This window comes from Peromyscus leucopus, chromosome 4 (assembly GCF_004664715.2).
Source record: "Peromyscus leucopus breed LL Stock chromosome 4, UCI_PerLeu_2.1, whole genome shotgun sequence".
Classification (NCBI taxonomy): domain Eukaryota; kingdom Metazoa; phylum Chordata; class Mammalia; order Rodentia; family Cricetidae; genus Peromyscus; species Peromyscus leucopus.
The window spans coordinates 132056968-132071252 of record NC_051066.1 but is presented as its reverse complement, the minus strand read 5'-3'; positions in this window follow the sequence as shown (position 1 = coordinate 132071252).

Genomic DNA, 14285 nt, shown 5'->3' with positions numbered 1-14285 from the left:
CACTAAAACGACATCCACTCACCCTCACTTGTAGCTTCTCTTCCCTGAGTTGGTCCCTGAGTCAATAAACTCAAATGAAAATGAAAATTGACTCTTTTTCCATTTCTTTGCATTTCTGTACATTTATGCCATATACGCAGGCATCTTAAATGATACAGTGGTATCTTCTACTTTGTGGAAATGACGCTAACATGCATTCATCCTCTGTCTGCTCTTCCATATGACCCAGGCCTGATTCCCAGCACCCCACATAGCAGCTCACAGATGTAACTGTGCTCATAGTCATAACGCCAGTCCCAGGGGATCCAACACCCTCTTCTCCCCTCTGAGGGCACCAGGCCTGCACACAGTGCAAAGACACACATGCAGGCAAATATTCCTATACATAAAGTCAAACGAATAAACATAAAAAGAATGTATCACTATTTATCCATATCCCATATTAGACATTACATTTTCTTGTTTGTGTATGTATGTTTCTGTGTGCACACATGCACATATGTGCAGAGGCCAGAGGTACAAGGTTGGGTGTCTTCCTTAATTGCTCTCCATCTCATTCTTTTTCCTTCTTCTTATGATGTGTGTGTGTGTGTGTGTGTGTGTGTGTGCGTGTGTGTGCATATGTGCATTCATGTTCACATGCATGTAGGCACATATGAGTGTGAAAGGGAGCACCGTGTACACGTGTATGCAGAAGCCCAAGGCTCATGTCAGGGATCTTCTTTGGTCACTCTTTCACCTTCGAGTCAGGGTCACTCAGTCACTGAGAACTTTAGGCTGGTGAGCTGCTTCAGCAGGTTAACACACTTGAGCCTGCCCACCTGAGTTTGTGCCCCAGGACCACGTGGTGGAAGGAGAGACCCGACTCTGGTATGCACAAGCCTTCTTTCCACTAGATTTAATTATTCTTTCAGATCCAGAGCTTGAAAAAAAGCTAGTCTCACTAGCCAGCTTCTCTGGGGATCTGTCTACACCTTCAGAGGCTAGAATTACAGGTGGGTTACTATGCCACCTTCGTTTAGCTGGGTCCTGGCATTTTAGCCGCTGAGCCATTTCCCCAGACTTTCATCTTATTATTTTTGAGGCAGGGTCTCTCACTGAACCTGGAGCTTACTGACTGGCTGGCCAGCACGCCCATGCCCCGTCCTGTGTCTTCATCTTCAGTGGTGAGATTACAGGTACAATATGCCAGGATGGGCTTTTTATACGGGTGCTGGAGACCTGAACTCAGGTCCCCAAGCTTGAAAGGCAAGCAGGTTTTTGACTGAGCCATCTCCCCCATCCTGACATTTATGTTTATTTGTTTATTGCATGTAATGAGCAGTGCTGGCATGTGCATTCATGTTCATGATCCTTTGTGTCTAGATGGGAGAGTTTGTGTGGCTGCACACCCGGGCGTGGACTTGCTGAGTCACAGGGTATATGGTTTTCAGTTTGGGTAGATACTGCCAAAATCTGTGAAAGAGGTGTGCTAATTTGCATTCCCAGCAGCCTGTAGTTCCCTGCTCCACGTTCTTGCCAGCCCTTGGCAGCACCAAATGGCATTTCAGTTTGGTTTGACTTTACATTTCTCTGATTCCTAATGAGCTTGTGTGTCTCATTGCTTTGGCTTTTCATCCTTTGAGGACTGGAAAAGTGTTTTGGGATGGAAGGAAATGAATGTCACACCTCAGCCATTAGTCACATGCAGGAGCCAATGAAGCTCTGGGGTCAGAGATGAAGGGATAGAGGCCCAGTTCCACACTGTCATCCTCAGCAACCTGGGTTTCCCTAGATTTTTAGAGATCTTGACTTGGGCTAAACCAGGCTTCATGCCTTTGGCACTGAAAAGAATTTCAGGCCAGGCAGGTATGTGATGAAATGGAGATTTTATGTAAGAATTCTTAATGTAGGCTTAAGTGTGAGGATTAGGAAAAAGAGAGACACTCAGAAGAAAGCAAGACACAGCCCAGAGCACAGACATGGGCTTCTCCAAGAGAGAGAAGCAGAAAGTGACATGTAAGAGAGTGGCCCTGGCCTCCTCAAAGGAGACTCACAATTCAACCGTCTCAGGATTAACTGTATATACCATTTGCTGGCTCCCATGTTACGTCTCAAAAGGTTGATAAGTCAGATGCTCAGCTAGTAGAGATCCTTTCACATAGGCCTGCTGGCCTGAGTTAGAACACACAGCCACACACAGCCACACACAACCACACAGCCACACACACACACACACACACACTAAATAAAGTTGCTGGAGGCTCTTCCCTCCTTCTCTCTCTCTCTCTCTCTCTCTCTCTCGCTCGCTCGAGTGTGTGAGTGCACGCACGCACATTTAAACATTGTATTTGTTATTTTAAGGGTGTACATGTTTTGCCTGCAGGTGTGTATATACACAGTGTGCTTGCCCAGTGCCCATGGAGGCCAGAAGAGGGGGCTGGGTGCCCTGGGACCGAAGTTAAGAAAGGTTGTAAGCCACCATGTGGGTTCTGGGAATCAAACCAAAGGCCCTTTGTAAGGACGGTAACTAACCCCAGAGCCATCTCTCCCTCCCACCCCCGCCCTCTTCGGCAAGTGAGACTATGACAAGGTAAAGCCAGGAGCCACTCCTGTTGCACAAAGTGTTTAGTGTATGTATGTCCCTTCCCTGTGACTAGAGCTTCTGGTGAGATTCCTAGAAAATTGCAGGTGTGTAGCTGGGAAGGGAGAAAGGCCCTGAGAAGGTATGGAGGGCGCTGCCGCTCTTGCTGTCCTGTGGCTAAGACGCTTCAACCGATGACTGGTTGAGGGGTTCCTCTCCCCTCTCATGTCCCCAAGATTTCTCCTGGCATTGATGTAAGCAACTGGGGTTCAGCTGGAGGCATGTCTTCCACAGTACTAATTACACAGAGGACTGTCCCACCAAACTAAGGCCCGTCATAGACACAGGTGGTTAACAGCAACAGCTATTTTCCAAGCACCAGCCTGACACACCAGAGCCCTGGAAGTGGAACAGTGAGGCTACGGTAATAATTTTGATTGCTAACATTCATTTATTGTTAGCCAGATGCAGTGTCCAGTCTTTATATAAGTAATCCTATCTAAATGACAGTTCTCTGAGGTAGGTTTCATCAACGCTAGCATTTTACTAAAAGAATCAGATTCAGAGGAGTTAAAGGACTTATCTCAGTTCCACAGCAAAAATTATCATTGGAACTTCTTTCTTTATGATGCCAAAGTTTATTAATTTAATCTCCATAGCATAATCTGAAAGGTTTTTTAATGCATGCATATGTGTTTGTATATGTGTGGGGGAGTGTACTTGTGTGTATGCATGCATACACACACGTGTATATGTGCATGAATGTCAAAGGACAATCTCAGGAGTCATTCTCAGGAATACTGTCTACCTCTGTGGTAGAAAGAAAATGGCCCCCATAGGGAGTGGCACTATTAGGAGGTGTGGCTTTGTTGGAGGAAGTGTGTCACTGTGGGGGCGGGCTTTGAGGACTCCTATGCTCAGCCTATGTCCGGTGTAGCACACAGTTGCTTCTGCTGCCTGGGGATCAAGATGTAGAACTCTCAGCTCCTTCTCCAGCACCACATCTGTCTGCACGCCACCTGCCATGACAATAATGGACTAAACAACCTCTGAGCCTGTGAGCCAGGCCCAGTTAAATGTTTCCTTTATAAGAGCTGCCGTGGTCATGGTGTCTCTTCACAGCAACAGAAACCCTAGCTAGCTGGGCGGTGGTGGCGCACGCCTTTAATCCCAGCACTTGGGAGGCAGACCCAGGCGGATCTCTGTGAGTTCGAGGCCAGCCTGGGCTTCTAAGTGGGTCCCAGGAAAGGTGCAAAGCTACACAGAGAAACCCTGTCTCGAAAAACCAAAAACAAAAAACAAAAAAGAAACCCTAGCTAAGACAACCTCCTTTATTTTTTACTTTTTTTTTTTTGGAGATTATTTATTTTTAATGTGGTGTGTGTGTGTGTGTGTGTGTGTGTGTGTGTGCAAGCACATGCATACTGTAACATGTGTGTGGAAGTCAGAGGGCAACTTTCAAAGTTGGTTCTCTATTTCCACTATGACATCTGGTGATCAAATGCAGACCATGAGGCTTGCCTGGCAAACCTGGGTCTGTTGAGCCGTCACTCCTTGCTCATCGGCCTCTGTCTACTCCTTTGAGACAGGGCCGCTCAGTGGCTTGGAGGAATCCTCCTGTTTCTGGCCCCAGTGCCATGACATTTTTATATGGCTGCTGGAGATTGAACTCAGCTCCTCATGTTTGAAAGGCAAATGCTTTCTCAGTACACACGCGCACGCGCATGAGCACATGCCTCTGACATCCTTGAGTGTTTAATGTAAGCTTCTGATTTCTAGTGTAGCCTGCGCTCACTTCCTCTGGGAAAGCCAAGGCCATTATCCTCCTCACTTTGCAGACAGGACTACCGAAGCCCAGGAAGTGAGGGAACGCACATCAGGTCACACTACCTGGGAACTAAAAGCAGAATTTGAACTCAAAGAGGATGAGGACACGGGGCTGAGGAGAGAGGGTGGACGAGTAGGGTAGATAAGCTGGTGAGCTGAGAGGAGTTTTGAGAAGTTTTCCATCTAAATCCAGGAATGCTGCCATTGGAGCCGAGGGGCTGAAAAATCACATCCCACAGTGGGCTCCGGGCCAGCGCCAGATTTGACTGGAATCTGAAAAATAAGGGTCTTAATGAGCGAAGGGAAGTGAAGGAAGCAAGTGGTAGTGTTTCTCACCCCGGAGAGCACATGTTAGGGAAAGATAAGGGAAACAGGAAACGGGCTGGGGCCAGTGTTGGTGCAGCCCCAGGGGGTGAGGAGAGCCCCTGCCAAGACTGGGCTGTGTGCCCAGCCGCACTTCAGAGGATCCACTCCTCCTTCCCTGTGACCTGAAGACAGACCTGACCCAACCTGGCTCAACTGCAGAGTGTGACCTCTACAGAGACAATGCCCACCCCACCTCCCCAGGACTGGGGACCACCACCAACACGAAGTTTATGACGCCCAGACGCTGTGTTGGATGAGGAGAGCACTTGTGCTTTGTTCTCACTAGACACGCCCCCACCTCACCCCGCCCCCCCCCCAAAAGCTAGAGAAGCAGCCAGGGAACTCCATTTTAACAGATGAGGACTCAGGTGTGAGCTGCAGAGCAGATGAGCCAGACTCCCAAACATGCTTTCTTCATCCTTAGCGCATCATATGGATCCTGTGCGCCCACACACTGGGAGTTAAGTAGGTAGGGAGATGAGAAAGGAGCCAGGCTTTGCAGACAGTCTAGGGAACTGCGGCTTGGGAAGTTAGATGTGAATGAAGTGCGGTTTCCTGAAGGGAAGGCAGAGATGTAGATGGAAGGCTTAGTCAGCATGTTCTGTGTGGGCACCGTTCCCAACACACCTCAGCACAGGCCACGCAGGACACGTGAAGGCCGCCTGAGGTCAGGGTAACTGCCAGCCCCAGTGATTGACAGGTCCCCATGGTGTCGATGTGACTCCCACTGTCCTCTCCAGCCTTTTCTTTGCCTGGATTCCTGTCAGCCAGACTCACTCACCCCTGGTTTCCTGAACACAGATGCTTGTATGTTATCCTTTTCCTCTCTTTGGTAATATTTTCAGAGAGCCGGAAGTCCCTAACTCTATATTCCTGACTAGCTCACTTCACATGAGCTCATGCAGGCACCCCCACACACCTAACTTTTAAAACAAGTACAAATTTAATAAATAAATACAATAAAGATATGAACTACCTAAGGGGGAAAAAACTAACAAATTATAGGTAAGCGTTTAGAAATAAAATTATAGAACTCTGAGAGATGTCCAAGAAATTGTAGGGGGAAAAAAAGAGACATACACTATCCTGTGATTGGATGGTTTAATACCATGAAGATAACTATTCTCCCCAAAGCCATTTGACGTGCTACATGCAATGCTCCCCCCCCCCCAAAAAAAAAATCAACAAACTAAGTGTAACGTCATCACAAGCCCATTGGCTTGATAAAATGACTCCAAACTTGTTGTACCAACCTGAAAAGTTCTTGAAATACAAAGTGACCCCTAAGCTATGAAGACTAACTCTACAACTATAGTAATTGAGATAGACAGCAGGTCACTGGTGTTGGGAGAGAAGAGTCTGGTAATAGGATGGATATGTTTGCTCAAAGTCAGCCGGAGATGTCACTGCAGAATGTGAGGAGCAGCAGACTTGGCATGAGTGGTCCCTGGACAGCGAGTAACAAGTAATTTAGTCAGTCTTTGTGTTGTTGCTGAATTGCTATGTAACCCAGGCTAGCCCCCAGCTCAGGATCCAACTGAGAGAGATCCACCTGGCTCTGCCTCCCGAGTGCTGGGATTACAGACATGTGCCACCGCTGCCCGGCTTCGTGTTCTTATTTTTTAAAGATTTATTTATGTATATGTCTTTCTCTCTGTGTTTATGTCCCCATGTGTGCAGATGCCCTCAGAGGGTTTCAGATCCCCTGGACCTAGAATTATATGAGGCTGTGAGCTGTCTGATGTGGGTGCTGGAAACCGAACTCTCATCCTCTGGAAGAACCCCAGACACTTTTAACTACTGAAGTCACCTTTCTAGTTCTCACTTACTTTTTTTTAAGACTGTGTACCTTCAGCTGGCTTTGAACGTTCACTTCTCCTGCCTCGGCTTCCTGGAGTGCTGGGATTCCCTGAGCATGTCAGCTATTTCCCACCTCACCCCCTTTCTAAAAGACAGACCTTCATGTGGACCAGCCTGGTGAGATAGCTCTGCCCTTCTCTGTGTCTCCCGTTTCTATCTCTCTCATGGTTGTGTGTGTGTGTGCATTCACGCCAGTACCGTGGATGGAGACCAGAGGACCACCTTGGGCATTGCTCTGCAGGAATGCCATTTACATTTTTTGGAGATGGTTTCTTCTTGGCCTGGAGCTTGGCAAAGAGAGGCCCAGGAATTCCCCTGCCTCTGTCTCCCCACGCCCATCACCTCTGAGCTGGAATCACAGCATTTTAAAAAGAAATTTGATTATAACATTTATTTATCTACGGTGTGTGTGCACATGTGCACACAGCATACGTGTGGACGTCAGAGGACAACTTTTGGGAACTAGTTCTCTCCTTCCACCGTGAGAGGCCGGGAACAGCACCCAGGGTGTGCCAGGCTTGGCAGCGGGCATTTGTATCTGCTGAGCCTGCTCACAGCCCTCCCTCACACCTAGCATAGTTTTATGTGGATTCTGGGAACGCAATTCAGGTTTCCATGCTTGCAAGATCAGCACTTTACTGACAGAGCATCTCTCCGGCCCCATTTAACCGGAACTCCCAAGCCTTTTGCCGGATTACGGGCAGGTACTACCTTGGCGGCTTCCTGGCCTCCTACTCCTCCCCTCTTTTTTTTTTTTTTTTTTTTTTTCTGTTTTCTTCTCTACCAGTTAAAAACCCATTGATAGTACTTAGGACAAAGTCCAAGTTCCCTGCCTGTCTGTACAAAGGTTTGTATCATCTAGTCCCCACCCGCCCTGGCCACCATTGTTTCTCATTGCTTACAGCAGATCCACCGTCCTCCAGCTCTTTGGCCACGGCGTTCCTTGCAAGTGGATTACAGTTACTGCTGCACTGGAGCCATGCACCAGTTCTTCCTTTAGCCTGAAGAGCCCTTCCTGGGCATGTGTCATTTCTGTTCATTAGTTGCTTCCTTCTTAGAAACCCAGCCCTCTTCTTTTAACCCTCTTACATGATTTTTTTTTTTAATGCATCTATCTTCCATATCAAAAGCTGCAGGAGGTGGAGCGGCTGTGCCTGGACATGTCTGTATCACCAGGGTGGCAGAGTACCATCTTCACAGTAAGTGCTCAAGAGATGTTTCCTAAGTCAACGAGCAAATAAGATTTCTAGGGAGAATTAGAAAAAGGTGATTAGTCAACCTCTTGGCATTAAAAGCACTCTTTTATCTTTCTGAGATTCTGATTTCTTATCTGGAAATGGAGGATTAAATAGAAGCCATCTCAGGGCTGGAGAGATGGCTCAGTAGTGAAGAGCACTGGCTGTTCTCCAGAGAAGGTGGGATCTCCTCCCAGCACTCACATGGCAGCTCACAACCATTCACAACTCAGTCCCAGGGGATCCAACGCTCTCTTCTGGCTGCCAAAGGCACTGCGCACAGTCACACATGCAAACAAAACACCCAAACACGTAACAATAAAATAAAATAGAAACTGTCTCAAAGGGGTATCATGGGTCTGTACATTATTCAACACAGGGCCTGGTATTTTTTGCCAAGGGTAGTCCTTGTTAACAACGACAGACATTTTTTATGAAAATAGAAAGTAAGCATGAGTCACAAGTTCATTTAACTCATCAATGAAGGGAACAGGAAGATGACAAACCCAACTTAAAACAGAACTTTAAAACCAGAGTTTTCACAATCAATAGAAGAGAAAAATATTGAAGTAAGAGTGCTAAATAAATGCAAGATGGTTAAATAACCCCCAGCACAATAAAGCCATAAACTTTGGGGTTCTTTTCTGTACTAGACAAGAGAGGACATTATCAGTTTATGGAATTGTACACCACCTGGGCTCTTGTTGATACAAAAGTAAATTCTTTTCAGAGATAGATGACTGTTTTGTTAATCTTTTTTTAAGTGTTCTGTCTCCATGTTTTGCCTGCACACCAAAAGAAGGTATTAGATCTCATTATAGATGGTTGTGAGCCTCTATGTGGTTGTTGGGAATTGAACTCAGGTCCTCTAGAAGAGCAGTCAGTGCTCTTAACCTCTGAGTCATTTCTCCAGCCCCTTGTTAGTTTTGTTGTTGTTTTTGAACGGGGTCTCAGTAGGTATCCCAGGCAGGCCTTATGTTCTCAGTTCTCTTGCCTCAGCCTCCTGAGTGCTGGGATTTTGAGCATCTGTTACCACACCCAGCTTCAGTAAGTATCCCAGGCTGACTAGGTTCTCTCAGTGCTGGAATTTCCAACATCTGATACCACACCTGGCTTTAGAGACTCTTAAATAGATTTGCTGGTCAATGATTTATCATGACATCAAAATGTCACACAGGGCTGGAGAGATGGCCCAGAGGTTAAGAGCACTGGCTGCTCTTTCAGATGACCCAGGTTAGATTCCCAGCACCCACAAGACAGCTCAGAACCATCTATAACTCTAATCCCAGGGGATCTGATGCCCTTTTCTGGCCTCCATGGACACTGAACACATTTGGTGCACAGACATATATATAGGCAAAATACCCACACATATAAGATTAAAATAAAGAAAAAAAAGTGTGTGCCACTATGCCAAGATCTACCCACAAACACACCAAAATGTCTCCCAATTGTGTTCTTCCCTTATAACATGCTTTGTATCATTGTTCTTTTTTTTTTTTTTTTTAAGATTTATTTGTTCATTATGTGTATAGAAGAGGGTGCCAGATCTCATTACAGATGGTTGTGAGCCACCATGTGGTTGCTAGGAATTGAACTCAGGACCTCTGGAAGAGCAGTCAGTGCTCTTAACCTCTGAGCCATCTCTCCAGCCCATATCATTGTTCTTAACACTACTTATTTTAACTCACAAAACACTTGGAAGCTGTGATTACAACGCTCAAACTTTTATTGAAAGAATTAGAATTTTATTAGACTTTTTTTTTTCTCCACAAAAATTTCTTCTGTTCTTGCACAAATGAGTAGTGGTAGAATTTAGAGGCACAAACCAGGAAAGCTAAAGGGGAAAACCATAATCTCCCCTCCTCAGCTTGGTGTGGTGTGGGGCTTGGTGCATTTCGTCAAACTGGCAGAGAAAGCACCTGCTTTGGACATCACCAAAACACCTTCTCCGAATCCCTACTTTCTGCTCAATAAGAATAGATTTTCTTTTAAAGAATTGGATGTTCCTACAGTGGCAGTAGATGCCATGGGGAGTCCTGCAATTTTACTCAGTCCTTTTACATTTCCTTACCCCCTTTTAAATGTTGGATTTTTGTTGTTGTTGTTGTTGTTGTTGTTGTTGTTTTGTTTAACATTGTAGGGCTGAGGATATAGGTCAGAGCAGATTGTTTACCTAGCATACTCAAGACTCTAGGTTCAATGCCCAATACCAAAAAGCTGATAAAATGTGTGTAATAGATCATATCATTTTAGCTGTTTTTAAGACTGCAGCGCTGCTGTAGATCCAGTAATAAGTCTGAGTTCATGTGAAACATGAGCGTGTTAGAAAAACATGTCTAGGACTCTGTCCAGAGTGTCGTCAGAGTTTGGACATGCTGGGCACAGGGGAAATGCAAGCATTTCTACAAGGCAGCAGCAGATGGAGAGCTTCCCAGGAACAAACTGGTTATTTCTTGGCAGTCAGAAAGTATGTAGTGGACAAATTGCGCTGGGAGTTGGGAGAAACCACTTGAACCTCCTGACCTTCAGATCCCGGAAAAGGGATTCCCAGCTAGTCCTCGGCATATGGGCCAAAGGACATCTAACTTCCAACCTCAGGGACTGAACTTACATTTCTGGCTTTCCAACAGAAGCCAAAAACCCCAGAATGACATCAAATGCTATAGAGGTTGACCAGACTGCCACTTTTAAATTCTGAACTGGCCTTTCATTATTCTCATCAGTATGGTAGAATGTTCACTGCCTGGCTCCAAACCTTGTCCCTAATGCTTATTAGGCACAATGCATGGCTGTTTACTCACATCTCTCTTTGACTTTGAAAACTTGTGCTTTGAGGAGCCGGAGATGTGACTCGGTGGCTAAGGGACATTTTGCACTTGCAGAGGACCTGAGTTTGCTTTGTGATTGCCTGTAATTCCATCTGTAGGGCCTATGATACCCTCTTCTGGCTTCTGTGGGCACATGCACTCACATGTGTTCACACACATACACACATGTAAAAATAAAATAAATCTTTTAAAAGTTGTGCTTCTTTAAAAAAAATCTCTAAATCAGTGATAATACTACTGTTGGGAGGTGGTGGTTAGATTTGTGGCATTGATGCGTAGAAAGTACTAAGAGCGGTACATCTGCAAGACAGAAATCGCTACATAAAGACTTCTGCCAACACACTTAGCCATTTCTTCCTCCTCCTTTACCTCTCCACACTCCTTCTGCCCGGCCTCATCCCACTTCTCTTCCGCCATTTGGCAAACAGTTCACCCCATTGGATGTTGCCACCCCACCCCACCCCCGTGGTGTCGTGCTTCATGAGTGTTTCCGAGGGGATTTCTGTAGTCAATGACTGTTGATTTCTGTTTTCTGATTTTTTTTTTTTTATACTGAGAGGTAGTCTCATTCATTTACTTTCCAGATGTGGAAACTTAGTCCCTAAAAGGGAAAGAGACTCCCCCAGGATCACACAAAGACAATGACTAAACCAGTAATAGAAGCAAGACCTACTAGTTATCAATATGAGGCTTACTCTACACACACACACACAGTCCAAGGTCATTGCTCTTGAGTACTGGTATGATTCAAGTGCCTTCCAAACTCTATTTACCCACAGGAAGACATGACTGTAGCAGGTTTTCTTGGACTGTCAGCCCCTAAATCATGACACAGAGACTTATTATTAATTATAAATGCTCAGCCTTAGCTTAGGTTTGTTTCTAGCTAGCCTCTTTTTTTTAAAACCTAAATTAACCCATTTCTATTAATCTATGTGCTATGCTGAGGCTCATTTACCTCATCTATGTACTGTCCATCCTGCTTTCCTGCTTCCTCCGTGTCTGGTTGGCTGGCCCCCCTTTTCTCTCTGCCTGCCAGCACTGCCTATTCCTCCTCTGCCTTGCTATTGGCCAACTTTTTATAGACCAATCAGGTGCCTTAGGCAGGCAAGGTAAAACAGCAACACATCCTTACATAGTTAAACAAATGCAGCATAAACAAATGCAACACATCTTTACATAGTTAAACAAATATTCTATTCCACAACATGTGACTCTTCTCTATTCCAAGTACCCACCAAACATATTTCCTTTCCAACAAAATTATAAGGTCTACAAGGGAACAGGCCATGACTTGATTATCTTGTAATATTAGTTTTGTGCTCAGCACTAAGCCTCAAACTCTTGAGGGCAGGAGCTATTGCCTATAACCCCTAGCACTATTAGAAGTGAATGTAAAATGAATAGCTATCCCACAGGAAGACAGGGGAAAAATTAATATCTATAAAGAACAATATATATGATGGGCAGTGATGACACATGCCTTTAATCCCCCTTCCCCCACACTCATGGAGGCAGAGGCAGGTGGATCTCTGAGTTCAAGGCCAGCCTGGTCTACAGAGTGAGTTCCAGGACAGCCAGGGCTACACAGAAAAATCCTGTATCAAAAACAAACAAGAAAGAAAGAAAGGAAGAAGGAAAGAAAGAAAGAAAGAAAGAAAGAAAGAAAGAAAGAAAGAAAGAAAGAGAAAGAAAGAAAGAAAGAAAGAAAGAAAGAAAGAAAGAAAGAAAGAAAGAAAGAAAGAGAGAGAGAAAAGTATTGGATAATTTCCCATATCAAGATCCTTAATGACACCTTCAGGGACTCTTTCCAAATAAGGTAACACAGGTTCCAGGACTGGTGGCATAGACGTTAGAAGGCTACTTTTTAGCTTAGCACAGGCACAGAGTATTTTTCAGGTGTAGGCCTTTCTTTGTTATGAAATTCAACTTAGCCTAAGCACCTTTTCCCATGACACAAGCCCTACGGCTTAGCTTTCTGTCTCCTATTCAGAACTCTAGTGGACATGAAATAGTTGCAGGAAGGGTGGCACAAGGCTGCCTGCGTTTGGAAATATGTGTCTCTAGGGACAAAACAGAAATGGTTAAGGTTCTCACTTTCTTTTCCTATTTTGATAAAACAAAGCTTTTCAACACTCACAGAATGAATAAAACCTAGATTTACACTTTCATGATTCTTTTGTGACTGATTTCACAGTTCTCTGATGAGACGAAAAATTCTTTTTTACTCCTTGAAAAGGATTAGAATTCTTCTATCCTGGATTCACCCCTCATTCTATTTATGATATTATGATCTAGCTTGGGAGGCTGTGGTCCAGTGAAATGACAAACTACAATATTCACATGTAAAGAGACTCAGAGTAAATCACTTAACTGCCCTAAACCTCAATTTCTAGATTTTAAATGTAGAAATTGACAAGGCAAGAAAAGATGTCTACAGATTAAATAGGGTAGTAGAGGTGAAAAGTCCCAGCATAATGATTTGTATATATATTGTTTTTTGTTGTTGTTCTTTATTTTTCAAGACAAGGTATGGTGGTATTTTATTTGTACTGAAATGTGATTTTGATTGTATGTTAATAAATAAAGTTGTCCGGGGGTCAGAACTATTAGAGCCATAGAAAGAGCATGGTGGTGGTGGTAGTAGTGGCACACGCCTTTAATCCCATAGATCTCTGTGTGTTCAGGGATACAGCCAGCATTGGAGACATACACCTTTAAGACCTGGAGGGCTGCACTTACAGGCAGTGATGAGGCAGTCATGTGTTTGGGTTTACAACCAATGAGAAGGCAGAACAGAAAGACTATTTAAAGACAAACACACAGGAAGTGGGTCTCTTTCGGAGAGCTAGGAGCACCACAGGAGGAAGGGTAAGATTTTAGCTCTGAGCTCTGACCTCTCGGCTTTCTCTTTTACATTGGTTCTGTGTTTCTTATTTAATAAGACGGTTGGTTACATCTACAACAAGGTTTTTCTGTGTAATCCTGGCAAGCCTATAAGACATTCTCTTAATCAGTGAGTGATGGGGGAGGGCCCAGCCCACTGTGGATGGTGCCATCCCTGGGGTGGTGGTCCTGGGTTCTCTAAGAAAGGAGGTCAAGCACACCAAAAAGAGCAAGCCAGTATGCAACATCCCTCCGTGGCCTCTTTGTCAGCTCCAGTTTGAGTTCCTCTCATGTCTTCCCTCAGTGAACCGTGATTTAGGAGATGTAAATCAAATAAGCCTTTTCCTCCCCAAGTTGCTTTCAATCATGGTGTTTTTTTCCACAGTAGTAGAAACACTAAGATAAGCAGGCTCTCCCTTTAAGCATTTGGAGGGAGGGTAATTTTTTTTTTTTTTTTTTTAAAGTTGGTTTAGGCTCAATGAAACTGACTTCAGGCTTCTGGTCTTAGAGTTTCTATTGCTGTGAAAAGATGCATGACCACAACAACTCTTATAAGGGAAAACTTTTCACTGGGGCAGGCTTAGAGTTCAGAGGTTTAGTCCATTGTCATCATGGCAGGAAGCATGGTGGCATGCAGGCAGACGTGGTGCTGGAGAGGTAGCTGAGAGTTCTAGATCTGGATCTGCAGGCAGCAGGAAGAAGAGTCAGCAAGCCACT